The following is a 16,473-nucleotide window of genomic DNA, read 5'->3' as shown; positions in this document are numbered from 1 at the left end:
TTGCTCAAGTTGTACAAAAATTCAAATGGGTTATAAAACTTATGTCAGATTTGTCCCAGCTGTGGGACAAGGACTTTCTGCTTCTTTGGTTAAAAAAGCAGGGTGGAGGCAGATTGGAGATGTGGGGGTTTGAAGCACTTCTCATGCATGGACACACAAAATCCTGCTTGCACCTTTCCCCAGCTCAGGTCTGGCAGAGTGGGAAGCTACAGGACTTTTCTGGGAAGTGCCCTTGCTGTGGCTGTGTTCTCTCACATCCAGCAGTCAGTCTGGTCACAGCCTGACCTGTGCTTCATGCCAGGGGATGTAGGCACAGCCTCAGTTGCCAGCACTGCTGGGTTTCACACAGCCTGGTTTGTCCACATGAGTGGGGGTTGATCTTCCCCACTTGTGGGGTCATAGGAAGAAATGGAATAAGTTTCCCCTCAGCTTTTGTCACTTCCTCCTGCCAGGTGAGGGGAGATTATTGTCCTTCATTTGCTGTTTCTATTGTCAGCAAGAGAAGCTGGTGTTGAGCCAGATGATAAATAATGTTTGTTGTGGGGAAGGAGTTCCCAAATGTGATTGTGGTAATACTCAAATCCCCCTCACTGCCTTCTGCCTTGTCCTGCAAGGACCTGCTCAGAGAGCTGTGGGTGGAATGTGTCAGCTCTTGGTGTCAGTCCCTGCAGGCTGACAGGGACCCTCATATTTGATGGACAAGGCTTTTGGAGACCCTGCACACCCTGCAATGATAAAGCTGTGCACATTGGGCCAGCGTTATTTGTTCTTATTTACAGACCTTACTTCATAATTTGGAAAAGTACATTTTGTTGTCATTTCCCAGAGGGGTTTGAGACTGTACATCCCTGGAAGTATTCAAGTGGTTGGACAGTGCTTGGAGCAACCTGGGATAGTGGAAGGTGTGGAATGAGATGGGATTTAAGTTCCCTTCCAGCCCAAACCATTCTGGGATTTGGTGATTTTTTGATTTGGTGGCGATGGTTGTTATAAAATTGTAGCATCATGAACTTCCAGTTTTCAAAATTCTCATCTTCATGCTTATTGGGGTTTCCTGGGAGTGAGGGTGGGCTGGGGTGTAGAAAAGGGCAGGAGAAACAGTGCCACAGTCCAGGGAGGAGATTTCTGTGGTCATGGGCTGACTTTGTACAATTTTTGTATGTGTCATAAGTGAGTTTTTGGGGTTCAGAGCATGTCCAGAGGTTGTCAGGTGTTTATATAGAGTTGTTACTGCTGTGCTTTTGTGGCTCATAAGACACAGTCCTGCCTCCACACTGAGGCAAATGCCTCCTGCACCAGACTGGAGGTGTTTGGTGCTGGGAGGGGAGATTGTCCCACCTTTGGAGTGTCAAGAATGTTGGTGTTGCTTCCTCCAGCCTTCCTTCCTTGCCCAGCACTGAGTCCTGCTTGTGGAAAGGGTCTGCTGGGGCTGTGCTCCAGCAGAACTGCTCCCCGGAGAGCCAGGAGTGCACTTCCTGATGAGAATTCAGCTTTATTCACATCCTGCACCTCCACATGTGGTGCAACCAGGCTCTTGCTCCAAGGCTGTCCAGTCCCTATTTATTTTTCCATTGTGTATTTTGACAAGTTGTGTTTCCTGCCTTTGCTCCAGGAGTTCAGTTCTTGGTCCTTCTTCTCTGTATGTGAAAAATCCCAAATCTTGCTCAGCACAGCACAGTTCCGATCACACAAATACCTCTCTGTGGATGACAGGAGGCTGAGAAATCACAGCATAAATGTATCTGCACTCTGAGTAGAAAAAGTGCTTAGAGCATATGACAGTGAGATAGGGTCAATGAGTCCCTTAAGCCAATTAAGCTGCTCCTTGCCACAGCACGCTTCCCCCCATCAAAATTACTGTTACTGGGGGTTCTGTGTTTTCTCCTCCCTTGACACTCCTGATGATATCTCAGGTAGATAAGGCATTTTTTTCCAGTGACTTTATTCTTATCAGTATGGAAAAAAAGTTAATATTGATTTAGTGGGGTAGAAAACAGAAGAAGTGAGTAAGAGACTAATAGCTTGGAATAACAGGGCTGTATCAGTTTTCAGTTCCCTCAGAGGAATAATGTGCTTGTTTTCAGCAAATGGAAAAGTAGAGTATGAGTAAAACTGTCACTGGCCTCCCACAGAATGTAATGGATTTTGGAGCTCAGAGGAAAAAAGACAGTCATAACTAACTCTGTGATTTTAATGCGCTTTCCTTGAAAGTCAGCAGTTTTATGAAATGCCATAGGCAGGAAGATAAAAATTGTATACATCTTATAGTGGTGTATAAAAAATTATATTCATTGCCTTAGTCTTATGTTTTTGACTGTGGATGAATCCACTTCTCAATAAGCTTAAATGTCTTACGGATTTGAGTGGTTGGTGTCCTTATCTATGTCACCAGCACATAAACTGAACCTGGGAGAAAATGATGGACAAACACCGTAGAAAACCTCATTCCTGGTGCATTCACATGGCTTTTCCATGTAAGTGGTTCTTGAATGAGCCAAATAAATATAAATTACGGTTCCTGGTAGGCAGATGGGGAATGCTGTGTCTGTGCTCATTGATTTGCAACAGCCAAGGGAAGAATTCTGCTTGGTCCAGAGGGAGACAGTGAAAGAAAGGATGCTTTGTTTTGTGGCAAGGCCACTTCTCTTTTAAATAAATTAATAAATCAGGCAAGTCCTTTAATTGCCTCTTTGTTTTAGCCCAAGGCACCAAGTGCTGGTTCCTCTGTGAGAACTGTCTCCATTGTCTTGGCCTGTAAATATTCACACAGTTGGGCTGAGCTTTGCTCTCATGAAAACCCGGGGCTGCAGGAGCAGGAGGATGATTCTGCTGCTGTTCAGGATCCAGGATCCTGTCCCGATCTCTGCCATCGTTTGTAGTGCAATGCCATCTAGTGTGCAGAGGGCTCTCAGGATTGCCCTGCTCTGGAAATTCAGCACAGCAGCACTCTCCTATCCGCATCTCATTCCAGGCAGCTCCTAACAGATGCATTTCTGCCCAGAGGAGCTGTGGCTGCCCCATCCCTGGAAGTGTTCAAGTGGTTGGACAGTGCTTGGAGCAAACTGGGATAGTGGCAGGTGTCCCTGCCCAGGGAATGAGATGGGATTTAAGTTCCCTTCCAGCCCAAACCATTCTGGGATTTGATGATTTCTTGATTTGGTGGAGATGGTTGTTATAAAATTTTAGCATTGTGAACTTCCAGTTTTCAAAACTCTCATCTTCATGCTTATTGGGGTTTCCTGGGAGTGAGGGTGGGCTGGGGTGTAGAAAAGGGCAGGAGAAACAGTGCCACAGTCCAGGGAGGAGATTTCTGTGGTCATGGGCTGACTTTGTACAATTTTTGTATGTGTCATAAGTGAGTTTTTGGGGTTCAGAGCGTGTCCAGAGGTTGTCAGTTGTTTATATATGGTTGTTACTGCTGTGCTTTTGTGGCTCATGAGATACAGTCCTGCCTCCACACTGAGGCAAATGCCTCCTGCACCAGACTGGAGGTGTTTGAACATGGCTGGGCTGTTCTTGGGACCTGGTTTTGCATAGTTTGGGTGCAGGAGAAGCATTTCTTCATTGTCTGTCTTCGTTGGTACTTTGATCTCTTAAATTCTGCATATGAGAGAATACAGTTTCCTGCCAGGAGGACAGAAGAATTCTCCCCTCTCCTGTGCTGAGGAATGAGCAGTGTGAGGGGATTGATCTCCTTTTCCAGCACTGTTTTTGGCGTCATTGTGTGGTATCCAAGATGTTGGATTCTGAATGCTGCCAGGAGAGGGGCTGGCTCTCCCCAGGTTTTGACTAGATTTGCCAGAGAGGATTCATTTCTGAATAATCTCCTTTTGCTTTCAATACATTGTGAAACCAGGCTTTAATAGGGTGTGAAATGGAAATAGAGAGAGGTAACACCAGCTGCCTTTATGTACATGTGTTAACACAGGCCCAATCAACAACAAATTAAACTCAGGCCATTCAGAGGGTTTGCAACACTCCAGATTTGGCTGAGGACTTTGAAAAACATGTATTTTGTGAGAGCTGGAAGATCAGGGGCAATTTTATTTGTTTTTAGATTATCAACCATGGGAGGCCCCAGCCAGAGGCCTGAAGCTGCTGTGTTCAGCCATAGCAGCGTGGCTGTTACCCACCATTAGCTGAGTTAGCTTTGCTTTGGGCAGTGCTGTGGAGGGCACGGGCTGTGCCCTTCGGGGGCACGGCTGAGGTGGAAGGGCTGACACGGGAGGGTGCCCACATGTGACAGGAGCATCCACGGGCCCTTCTCCATGCCTGGCATTGCATCCACCAGGCCCCACCTGCCAGTGACTGGAGATAGCCGAAGGTTCTGCAGTAGTAGATCTGCAGTTTGATGGGATCTGTGCCAGAAGCAGAGGCTGGTGTGCAGCCAGAAGGAATTTTTGGTTACCTGTTCAGTTCAGCTGTGGGGCGAGGGGACAGCAAGTGCCTGGGGCTGGTGGTGCTGTAGGTGCTTGTGAGGGTTTGGCCCTGGCAGGATCCACGGTGTTACTCCTGGATGATGCTCTCCAGTCCAACAGACCACACTGGACTTGGCTTCCTGGGAAACTCGTGGATTTGGTGGTGATTTCTGTGGGAAAGAGTCGACGCAAATTGAAGGAAAATTTTGCTTTGTTCCTCTAGAGAACTTTACAATGAAGACATGAACCTGGTGGGATGTAAAGCATGTTGTGTTCACTCCCAGCTGCCCCAGCTCATCTCCAAGTCCATAGACACCCACAATACCAAGGAGATCAAAGAGAAATTATTTCAGAGTTGGAAATTCAACCAGGATTCTGATCTGCCTGTGTCATGTTGTTGTTTGCGAGGATGACAGCAATGATTTCATTTAATGAACTCAATTTAGAGAACAGTCCATATCGTGGTTGGTTAAAATGTGATATGTCAGTAGAGGGAATGAGAATATTTTGCTTATTTGGTGTGGTTTTTTTCCTACTTAGAAGGAAATCAGCTCTGTGGTAGGAATGATGTGATCGAGTACCAGAACTTGTTTATCAGATTTGTTATTTGTGATGAGGCTGGTCTTACACTGGTAAAATCCTTTTCAGCTCTGTGTGTTTATAAACCATAAATGCTGATCCTTCATTCAAAGGTCAGACTTGATGTCTTGGGGGTCTTTTCTAACCTTAATAATTCTATGATAATGTGTGGTAGGGACCACACAGACACTCAGACATTCCTCTCTTGCCTCTTACGGGTCATTTCAGGATGCTTTTGGCTTCAGCAAATATGTTTCCATCCTCAGAACAGATTTTTCTTCGTTGTCACTTTCTGTAATCCCTTTGTCCATGACAGGCCAGTCTGCACATGGTGATGTGTAGTGGCACCCAGCTCTGTGTCAGGAATTGCTTTCTAATTTTATCAGAAACAACCAGGTGCAGGAAGGGGTTGGGAATCAGATGTGCTCAGGGAGGCTGAGGGGAGAGCAGCACATGGAAGGCTCATTTTTGTTGATTATTCCATTTGTACTAAATAAGGCTGCTCCAGGGGTGGCCCAGGCTGTGTAATTTATAGGCACTGATTTCCTTCATAAACATTCCCTAAATGTTTATTTCTTCGTGCTTCAGCACCCCCAGTCTCATTTATTTGGGGATATGAGAACCTATCTCATAAATTTTCCCAGCTTGTCATACCTGAAAATACAGCAACCAGTGGCACCTTCTGATAAGTTTTCCAGTTAGCTGTAACAGTTAAAGGCCTTCTTGACAGTTTATTGCACAGGAAATTTCCAAGGTTTGGGAGAAACAGGACATTGGGTAGGGAAGAAATAGAGTTTCTTTCTAACAATGCTAATTTTCAGTTGTTTAAACAGCTTGCATTGAGCATTAAAAATTCTCAAGGGTATTTTCAGAGCTGAAAGAACAAAGAGAAACTTTGAAGAGGGAGAAATCGCTATCAGCTGATGAGGAAGGCTTGAAAAGTTTATGTTCCTATAGTAAAAATCCATTTTACTACCCTAAAAATCTGTGTTCCTGCACTAAAAGTGTATGTTCCTGTATGTGCTGTGCTGCACTCGTCATTTGTGAGGAAGAAAAGCTGATTAATTGTCTTCACAGTCATGTGAAGTTGCTTTTTAGGCCTCGGAGGTGTTTGTGTTATACCATCATGTAGGGTATGGACAAGGGACACACAAAATAGACTGAAGTTTATTGTCAATGTAGGCAACAAATGGGGAGAACTAGGAGAATTTCCTGGGCAGGAGCAGAGGTATCAGGGCTGGAATGGGCAGAACGCTGTCCCCTCCCTGCATTTTTAGAGAAATAAATTTGGAAAGACTTGGAAAATCTGTTCTCTGCAGATTTAAGTTATGGAGAGTTCCGCTGTGTTACTGAACCAAACCACTCTGCTAACCCTGCTGGGTGCTGAGGTGATCATTCCCTGGCATTTTTGGGCTGCCCAGCCCATCTCTGACACCGGCACTCTGAAACAGAGTAGCCATCATCTACAGTAAAATAATAAGTGAAATACAGCACTGACTTCTGACATATTCAAGGTAAAAGCTCTTGGTGGCTTGTGGAAGGTGAAGGCTCTGGCAGGGACCTGCAGCTTCTGAGCACTGACTTTGCTCTACAACTTCCCTGAGTTGGACTGCAAAAACTGCACCTGAATTTGACAAGGGACCTCTGTGACCAAATGTAACAGAAGCATGAGGTTGTGCTGGGAAAGTGTCCGATCTTTATAGTTCCATATTACCATAATTATGGTAATATTTTTTACTATAAGTATGGTAATATTTCCATATTACCCTAGAGAGGAGGGAGCTAATGGCATTCCCTGCCTTTGGTGGTGAAATCATCACCAGGCAGGGGTGGGCCGGCTGGGATAAAACCACTTCCATGGCTAGTGATTCCCAAAATGCCCCTTTCTGCAGAGAAAGGACTAAACTTGGATATTCTGGGTTGGCAGAAGTGGTGTGGAATTGCAGTAGCAGTAGCACGAGGTGAGGTGTTCATGAGACACAACACCAACAATCACTCTGTTAAATTACCACTCAGATTTAAAGATTGAAACCCACATTGAACCCAAGTTTTTGGGTGGTGTGGAAGGGAGTGATGTCCCTGTTAGTGTTGATCGGGTCTCAGGTGCTGAATGCCAAAATCCAGGCAGTGAATAATGATCTGCAGTACTGGATGTTGCAGATGCTCATTCACTCTGTCACACACGGACTCCTCAGACACACAGACGTGTTCAGGCTTTCACTGGCCGGGGAAGGCTTTGACAGCGAACTTCTCCTCATTAAATGCTTGTTTGCTGTGGGGGCTGTGCAGTGAACAGAGTCCCCCGTGCTTCCTTCACGTCCTGCCCCGATCCCAGCAGCGGCACTGGGGGCTGCAGGGGGATCCCATGGAACTTTAGGCGGCTGGCAGCAGTGGGAAGGCAGGGACAATGAAGGATCGGCTCTCCCCGGGCCGTGCTGGCTCTCAGACATGTGCTGGCAGTTGCTGTCATTTCTCTGCTCTGCTTCCGAGCTGTGCAGCCGCGTGTGCCGCTGTGAGCACATGCCCTGCGTGCATTCCCTGCCTCCCCGTTCTCTTGGCTCCCGTTAAACTCCACGGCTCATCCCGCGGGACCTTCCCGAAGTGGGAGGCAGCGGCAGGGGCAGCAGCACCGCGGGTTCCTCGTGGTGCCGATGGAGCATGAAACGGGCAGCGTGGCGGCGGCGGCGGGGGCTGCCGAGGGAGCAGAGCCCCGGGGCTGTCCCTAGGAGCGCTCGGCTGCGGCGGCCCCGGGCCGGGAGGGGGGCCAGCGATCCCCGGCCTGGAGCGCGGCTCGCCGGGGCCGATGCTGGCAAGGTTTTCTCAATCGGCTGCTGGGAAGCTGCGGAGAGACCTGGAGCTGTCAGACCTTGGCTAGGAAGCGCTTCCATGGAAGGAACAGAGCATTGTGGCAGGGGTAAGTAGTGCACAGCCTCAGAGACCCTGTGGGCTTGCTCTGAAATCCTTTTCGTTTGCTGCAGGCAGGGTAAAATCAAACCGGCGGGAAGGGCGCCTGCAGCGTGGCACCGAGTGCTGCTGTGGCAATAAAGAGTGATTCAGATTGCAGTTTAACAAGGGTTCTTTGCAGAATCTTCAGAGGCGGTTCAAAGGGGGAGGGAGGTGGTTGTATTTCTGTGCAGACTGTCTTCCATGACAGATTTTAAAGCTCAGGATAATTCACACTGTGGTTCTCCTCCTAGAGATTAACCTGTGGCCTTTGAAAAGATCTTTTTGCAGTGAGGAAGTCTGTCTGAAAGCCATATTAATGAGGGATAAGGGATATAGGGAATTGGCTGGGAGTGGGGTGGGGAACATCCCAGCAGAGCTTTCCTGTCTCAGGAGACGGGAATGGCTTTTGACCATAAATTTTTTTAAACCTCTAGTGCATTTCCTAAGTGGAGAAAGGAGAGGCCAGTAATAAAAGGAATGTCTTGCATTTTCTGGTGCTAAATGTGTTCCAAACTATTGCTAATAATTCCTAGGACATACCTTTATTATAAGGGTAGGGTTAGCAAAGGAGATTTAACCATTTAGTTCCTCTTCTTTGCTCTTTGAGGCCCCTTTAAAAAGAATCTTTTGAATATACAGGAGTATCTGTTGTCATATTGGGTGCATATTGACTCTGAACTTTTACCTGGATAATATTGTAGACCTTTATTCCATGTTTCTGAGTCAGACTTGTGGGCATGTGAAGCAGACTTGGATAAATCTTTCATCAGGTGTAGGGACATGTAATGCTCACTTGGATGTTGTGCTGACAGAAGCCACAGAGCAATCTGCAGTCGACAGAGAAGTTTTAGGAGGTTACATGCATTTCTTCAGTCATGGCCAGTAAATTATTAACCAGACAAATCAGCGAATGGACTTTCTAGGAACGACTTTGTCCATGTGCCACCTCTGGAGTCCCTGCCCTGGGAGCTTGCCAGGCTCTCAGTCAGCAGCACAAGGGGGTGCTCAGCATCTCCAGCACTTGTGCTAAACCTCTCTGAGAATTCCCCTGCTCCTTCCCTTGCCAGGGTAAGGCTCTGTAGCTGTCAGAATGTGTCCCAAAGCTCCCTTTGTGCTGGCTCAGCTCCTTGGCATTTTTTGTAGGAGACTTGGACTTAGACCACTTCCAATTTCATGCCTATCTTTGCTACTTACTTTTCCTAAAGGCCACTCCAACCTAGTACCTTCCAAACCCAGTACCAAGATTTGCAAATGTGAAGAGAGGGACTCTCGTCAGACTTTTTTCCGCTCCATAAGCTGGTCAGGTTGAGTGACACCTTTCATTTGGTTGGTAGTGCTGCTGATACAGCACCCGTGTCACTCAGAACTCTGAGCTTAATGTTTGCCAGGAGTTAAAGAAACTGAGGGGTTTTTTTTGTTTTATTTCTCTGTGTATGTTTGGCTGAGCAGACTGAGCATTATTTGGACTGGAAGCTTTCAAATTCCAGCACAGTGTGTGTGGCACTGCTTTTCACACACAACATTCAGCCACTCAGAGATTTAAATTAATTATTTGGGATCTGTTCGACATGTGGCTTTTTCCTTAAAATGATTCCTTACAGCACACTTCTGTAAATAACCAGGCCTTCCTCCCTTCCCCTTCCCCTTCCCCTTCCCCTTCCCCTTCCCCTTCCCCTTCCCCTTCCCCTTCCCCTTCCCCTTCCCCTTCCCCTTCCCCTTCCCCTTCCCCTTCCCCTTCCCCTTCCCCTTCCCCTTCCCCTTCCCCTTCCCCTTCCCCTTCCCCTTCCCCTTCCCCTTCCCCTTCCCTCTTCTTTTTAAAAGTTAGGGTTTCATGGGGAACAACTCAGTGTGCTCTAGAGGTACTTCCAGGTAGTTCCCTCCAAGTACTGTGTAGCTCAGTGAGAGCCAAGTCTCAGAAATTTGAAACAAAACAAGAAGTTCAAAATCTCTGCCTGGTCCTGAAATGCTCCAAAAGTTACTTTTCTAAAATCACTCAAATATATCTGCAAACTCTTTTTACATCAAACCTCTCTGCTTGGGGCCTGGTTTATGGTACCTGGAGATGTCTGTGCCAGGAATTGCTGCTGCTTGTAATTAGATTTTGTCAGCAGTGTAGTGTCAACAGGAACCTGTGCCTGCAGGCATTTAACTCAACTTTGCAATTGCTTTTATTAAGGAAATGTTTCATTTTGCCATATTTTTCTATGGAAATTGAATTAAGAAGGGATAAGCTGTGCACCCCAAGATTGTTTTAATTTCCTTATGGCTGCACCACAGTTATTTCCTTTCCTTGGGAAAACCAAAGCCCCAGGGGCTGCAGAGCTCAAGGTGAGGTTGGCCAGTGATGGAGCTCTGGGAACAAGAGCAGGACATCACACATGCTCCTGGAATGGGCTGTTTTCCCCAAACAACAACATAACCATTCCATCAGCAACATGCCATAGTGGAGGCTCTGTGTGTGCTGAGCCAGATGCGTCCAGGCTGGGCTGACCCTGCCAGTTCTCCTTGGAGGAGCTGTGGTTTGGATTCACACCAGAGGTGTGCTGGCAGAGCTCTGTGCTTTGTCTCTTGGTGGCCAGAAGTCATAGATGGGAGTCAGTAACAGATCTTGCTCATTTATTTTCCAGGTCTCAGTCCCTGAAGCACATGTCCGTGCAGGGGAATGGAGGGAGGTCAGTCCTGTGCCCTGTTTTGTTGGGCATGGCCTGGTAACCTCTCTTGGGACGAGCCTGCGGGAGGAATGTGACTGTGAGAGCCAGTCCACGCTCCCAGCCAGGCTCGGGCACTCCCTAGCTGTGGGCACAGTTACTGAGCACTGGCACATGGCAAGCTCTCACTCTTTGTAACTTCCTACCCTTGTAAGACTGGTGAGAGAACAGCTTCCTGTGCCAGTGGCTGTCGGTTTGAGAGCCTCTGCTTAGTGTTGTGTTCGATGTTGTCTCCTGAAACCCCAGAGACTGGAAGTCGTGTCCCCCCAAAGGAGAAGGAAATGAGGTCGTCATGAAAGCAAAAATCTTGCAGGAAAGAAATCCATGAAGCAAATCTGGCAGTACCTCTGTGTTTCTCCCATGTCTTCTCAAATGTCATTCCAAGTGACATAGATTCTGTGTCATATAAAACAACAACAACAACAACAAAACAAACACACACAACAACAACAAAACCAACCAAAAAACAAACAAACAAAAAAAAAAACAACCCAGGCTTCACCCAGCTAGGGTGAGAAGCAGTTCTCAGCCCAGTGGCTTCAGTCTTTAAAGTTCAGCACTATTTATCTGAAGGCCATGATTTCCATGGCCTGGAATCCAAGGAGCTTGGAAGTTTTTCAACATAGAGAGCTTTAGAGACAAAAGACAAACCCAGGAAATTCCAACCAGAAACCCCACAGGTGGCAAATGGAGCCCATGGAGCAATCCAGGATGTTCTGTGCTCTGTGCCAATCCCCAGGGCCTGAGGCCCTGCTCTGCCTTCAGTCACATGCAAGGGTGTTCCTGCTTTGTTTTTAATAACCTCACATATTTTAATTCCATGAAAACATTCTGTTTGCAGACACTCAGAAGTTGTTTTTGCCTAATGGGGTCTCCAGTGACTGCATCTAAGAAGTTTTTATAAATATTTAATTGCTTATGAAGATTGACCTTCTTACACATTTAGAGGAAATAAAAGAGTGAAACCACTTGAGAAAACATTTGCAGCTTAATATGGGAAAATCTAAGTATCTCTGATAGAACTCAGAGATCTTGTGTCTCAGGAGGCTTAGGCATCAAATAGACTTGGCTTAGGAGTTAAACAGACTCCAGCAGTTATACAGCAGTGCCCTGCATTGGCAGCTCCTGGAATCGGGGATTGAAAGGGGGATCTTTCCAAATTGAGCGTTTCTGACTGCACTTAGGTCAAGGTTGCTTCTGATTTCACCTCCAGAGCAGCACCAGCTGGATCCCCTGTGATTTGTGTCTCAGAGCAGCTGTACAGCAGCAGCATGGGGAGGGCCCTCCTGTCCAGAACAGCATGTGAGATTGGAAAGGGTAAACTTCACAAGGAATTGCCTTTCTTTTCCTCTTGCTGCATGCAAGAGAAGTGTGGCATGGGGCAAGTGTTCTGCCTGGTTTTATATTTATTCTAGATTTCTTTCTTAGCTGATTAATATCCTTAACATGCCTTATCTTTTACCCCGTGTCTGATGGATGAGAGTGGACCTGTCCTGCCCCAATCCCTGGAAAACTGAAAACCCAGGAGGTGATATCCCAGAACTGCTGTGGTTGCAGTGGAGTCTTTGCCACCACCTCAAAGTGGTGGCATTTCTCATCCCTCTGGGAAGAGCTCAGGGGATGTATATTTAAGAAGTTGCAGCAGTTTGTCCCATGCCAGGAGCTCTGTTTTTCCATGGGAGCCCCGCAGGTTCTTCTCAGTGTCCATACATTCCATCTGTGGATGCCACATCCCTGGAAGTGTCCAAGACCAGGCTGAATTGAGCAGCCTGGGATAGTGGAAGGTGTCCCTGCCCATGGCAGGGGGTGCAATGAGATGGGCTTTAAGGTCCCTTCCAACCCACAGCATTCTGGGATTCTATGATTTTAAAGTTATTCTCTGTAGTTTTGATTTTGAAGGACTTCAAGGAGTGTTCCAGCTGTTCTCACCTCTCTCAGAAGCACCAAGATGTGTAGCACTTGTGCACTTGACCTCACTGGAAGCTTGTATTAAAAACACAATCACCAAATAACCCACAGAAGACCTGTTCTTGTGCTTGTAAGGCACATATGGAGCCATTGCTGCACCCAATACCAGTAAAGCACCCCGAGGGTCCTGCTGGGGTGGAGATCTGCCCTTTTCTCTAGCTGTTCGTATCTATAAACCATGCTAGGATTTATTAGTCTTGAAGGTGAAGCTCAGATGAAGGGATGCTGACTGCTGAATAATCATCCTGCCCTAGGAAGTAATTGTCTTGTGTGATTTGCAAGCTTAAAATAGTTCTGGAAGTAACTACAGGCAAAACACATATCCCACAACATCTTACATTTACTCTGTGGGAATTCTTGAATAAAACCCAACCACTGAGTACACTTGTGATTGGATAGGAACTTGTGTCAGCTGGGAAAGGGATTTATTGTGTCCAGCTCTGGGGCTCCCCATGGAAGAAGGATGTGGAGCTGCTGGAGCAACTCCAGAGGAGGCCACAGAAATGCTCCAAGGCTGGAGCCCCTCTGCCCTGGAGCCAGGCTGGGAGAGCTGGGGGTGCTCACCTGGAGAGGAGAAGGCTCCAGGGAGAGCTCAGAGCCCCTGCCAGGGCCTAAAGGGGCTCCAGGAGAGCTGCAGAGGGACTGGGACAAGGGATGGAGGGACAGGACACAGGGAATGGCTTCCACTGCCAGAGGGCAGGGCTGGATGGGAGATTGTGCAGGAATTGTTCCCTGTGAGGGTGGGCAGGCCCTGGCACAGGGTGCCCAGAGCAGCTGTGGCTGCCCCTGGATCCCTGGCAGTGTCCAAGGCCAGGCTGGACAGGGCTTGGAGCAGCCTGGGACAGTGGAAGGTGTCCCTGCTCATGGCAGGGGGTGGAATGGGATGAGCTTTAAGATCCCTTCCAAGCCAAACCATTCTGAGATTTCGTGAGTCAATTTTACATCTATCCCTCATATCCTCACACATGCCAGGGATGTTTTCTATTGTTCTGTGCTCAGTCCATGGGGAGAAAACAGGGTATCACAGATGACAGAATATCCTGAGCTGGAAGGAACCCACAGGGATCATCCAGTCCAGCTCCTGGCCCTGCACAGACAGCCCAACAATCCCACCCTGGGCATCCCTGGGGCAGTGTATAAATGCTCCTGGAGCTCTGGCAGCCTCAAGGCTGTGCCAGTTTCCTGGGGAGTCCTGGGCAGTGCCCAGCACCCTCTGGGGGAAGAACCTTTCCCTAAATCCAACTTAAATTTCCCTGGCACAGCTCCAGCCATTCCTTCATGTGTCACTGGGCACTGCAGAGAAGATCTCTTCATGGAGATGTTTTGCCTCTTTACTGCAGAAGTGCCTTGGAGTTTAATTCCATCATCCAAACCCTTCCACACAATGGTGTCTCACAGTCCGTACAAAACAGGCATGGGAACCAGGGAAACACAGAATGCTTGGACTGGGAAGGGCCCTTAAAGATCAAAACCCAGCCATCCTGGGAGAGCTGTGCTTGGCTCTCTGTTCACCCTGGTGTTGATGGTGGGTGAGTGTGGCTGGGCAGGCCCCTGGTGCTCCATGGATTGTCCAGGGATAATGTCTAACACTCCACATGGTTCAGGTGAGGTGCAGTGAGGGATTTACTCACACCCTGGGGAGCCTGGAGTAGTGATTGCGTGGCATTACAGGAGGTGCATTTTCCTTTTTTCTCTTATCAAGGCCTATTTGATTTTCAGTGTATTTTTTGCTGCTTTTTGAGCACTGTGTTGGAGTTGTCAAAGGGGTGATTCAGAATAGCAGGGGAAAAAAGGAGAGTCAGATAGGAAAATACTCTTTAAACAGGGCTTTCTTGTCTTTACTTTGATCATTACTTTAGGATATTTATGCTCGAGTAAAGAAACCACTCAGTGGAAAATGTTCTTTTTCTGCTCTAAAGCCACAGTTGAGGATAAGATGGGAAAGCTGGAGAAGATGGGAAGTGTGTGGGAAGATAATTAGTACATTTAGCAATATAAAGCTGGAGTGAGGCAACATAGGCCATATAAATACATTTATGCTGTCAGAGTAATTAGGTAGAAAATGTTTCCCTGTTTGAGAAGATTTGCCAAACTAAAATTTCAAATATAATAAAATCTTCACATGTATCAAAAGGCAGCTCTGGAAGATGCCCCATTACCAGACAAGCTGCTGTGGGTGATGGCCTGGGTGATGAGGGTGAAATGGGGCTTGGATCAGCAGGATAATTTAGGAACTGGCTGTTGGTGACTGGAGCTGAGAGATGTGGTCAAGCTTTTCCTTATAATGAGGCAGAATCTTGGAGTTTAATCAGCTTTTAATTTCTTCAGGATTTATTCCAAGGATATCTGGGCCTTAGAATTGTTTTTTAATCAAACATAGCCATGTTTCACAGGGAAATGAGCCTCCTGCTCCTTGCCCTTGGCCACCAGACAGACTTGCACCCACTGCACACATTCCATGAAGGTGCCTCTGGTCCTGAAGCTTTGTCCTTGTTTGATTTGCTAAATTGCACAAACATCATAAATTAACAGACATTAAAGTGTGGTGGTTCAGGAAGGGAAAAAAACCTAATTCCTAATACTGTCAGAAAAAAGTTATCAGATGTAACAGTGCTTTGGAGGCTTAATGGGCTTTTGCGATGGCTGAGTGAGCAGTAGCAATTCCCATTGCCCATATCTGGCTGCCTTCTCTGGGGATTTAACCTGAAATTCCATCCTGGGAAAATGTGATGAGATCACCAGCTTGCCTTGGAACAATGGCACAACATCTGCCAGGAAAAGCAGCAGCCTTTCCACTGACTTCAAACTCCTGGCTAAAGTCTTGGTCAGCATTCCTGCCATCCCTTGTTTCCTGGAGATTCCTACAGGTGTGTGAGCTCCTCGTCCCACCTGGATCACTGGGCCAGATGCTGCCAGATCTTTGTGTTGGATCACAGGGGAGAGGGTCTGCTAATGAGGCTCAACTTGCTTATACTTCACCTTATAATGGCTAAGTTATATTCAGTATATAAATACAATTATACATTTATTGTATTTTATATTATAGGTGCAATTTATTATAATATTTATTATACAAGTAATGCACTCATATTTATATGCATATATTTAGTTACATACCACAATATAATCATATCTATTAGGTGAATAATATTGTTGCAAATAGCAATAATTAATACGAAATAATTAATATTTTGATCTTACAGAAAGAGCTGTAGAGAGCAGCTGTGTTTTTTTGTTCAGGGAGCTGGAAAGGGGCTCAGCCTGGAGAAAAGGAGGCTCAGGGGGGACGTTGTGCAGAGGGGGACAGGAGGGGACAGCCGGGAGGGGACGGGCTCTGCTCCCAGGGAACAGGGACAGGGGGAAAGGGAATGGCTTCAAGGTGCTCTAGGGAAGGTGTGGATTGGACATTAGGGAAAATTTCTTCCTGGAAAGGGCTGTCCAGCCCTGACACAGCTGCCCAGGGCCAGTGGTGAAGTCCACATCCCCAGAGGGATTTCAAATCCATGTGGATGTGGATCAGTGGTAGCCTTGGCAGTACTGGAGGAACTGTTGGACTCCATGATCTCAGAGGCTTTCCCAACATCAGCAATTCTATGATTCTCCATAATTCCTTTGACTGGCCATGAAATGTATGTTTTCCATGAGAAACCCTCAGGTCAGGGCCAAGGACTGGCAGGTTCCTATCACCATCTGTGAGAGACGCCAGAAACACCTCTGTCAGCTCAGAGTGGTGATGGATATTTGTGACTGCCCCAGTATTTTCCTGAAGAAGCTCCTGTTTGCTCCCTGTGGCTTGATCCTGTCTCAGTTCTGCACTGACAGGGTCCCTAAAGCCTCTTGCAGGAGCCAGTCCC

At 47.1% G+C, this 16,473-nt stretch overlaps 1 protein-coding gene across 5 annotated transcripts in view; it reads left to right on the top strand.

Moving 5' to 3' along the window:
- ARHGAP32 (Rho GTPase activating protein 32) overlaps positions 1-16,473 on the top strand; it is a 239,395-nt gene that overhangs the window by 123,030 nt on the left and 99,892 nt on the right. The window contains exon 1 of one of the 5 annotated variants that reach the window (XM_063417975.1): positions 7,503-7,911. The exons of the other annotated variants lie outside the window; for them this stretch is intronic. The gene's annotated coding sequence lies outside the window, so the exon portion shown is untranslated. Of the gene's footprint in view, positions 1-7,502; positions 7,912-16,473 lie in introns of those variants that run through there. 5 annotated transcript variants of the gene reach the window in all.

The sequence above is a fragment of the Prinia subflava genome, chromosome 22 (assembly GCF_021018805.1).
Source record: "Prinia subflava isolate CZ2003 ecotype Zambia chromosome 22, Cam_Psub_1.2, whole genome shotgun sequence".
NCBI classification, from domain to species: domain Eukaryota; kingdom Metazoa; phylum Chordata; class Aves; order Passeriformes; family Cisticolidae; genus Prinia; species Prinia subflava.
This window is presented reverse-complemented; position numbering and strand designations above follow the sequence as displayed.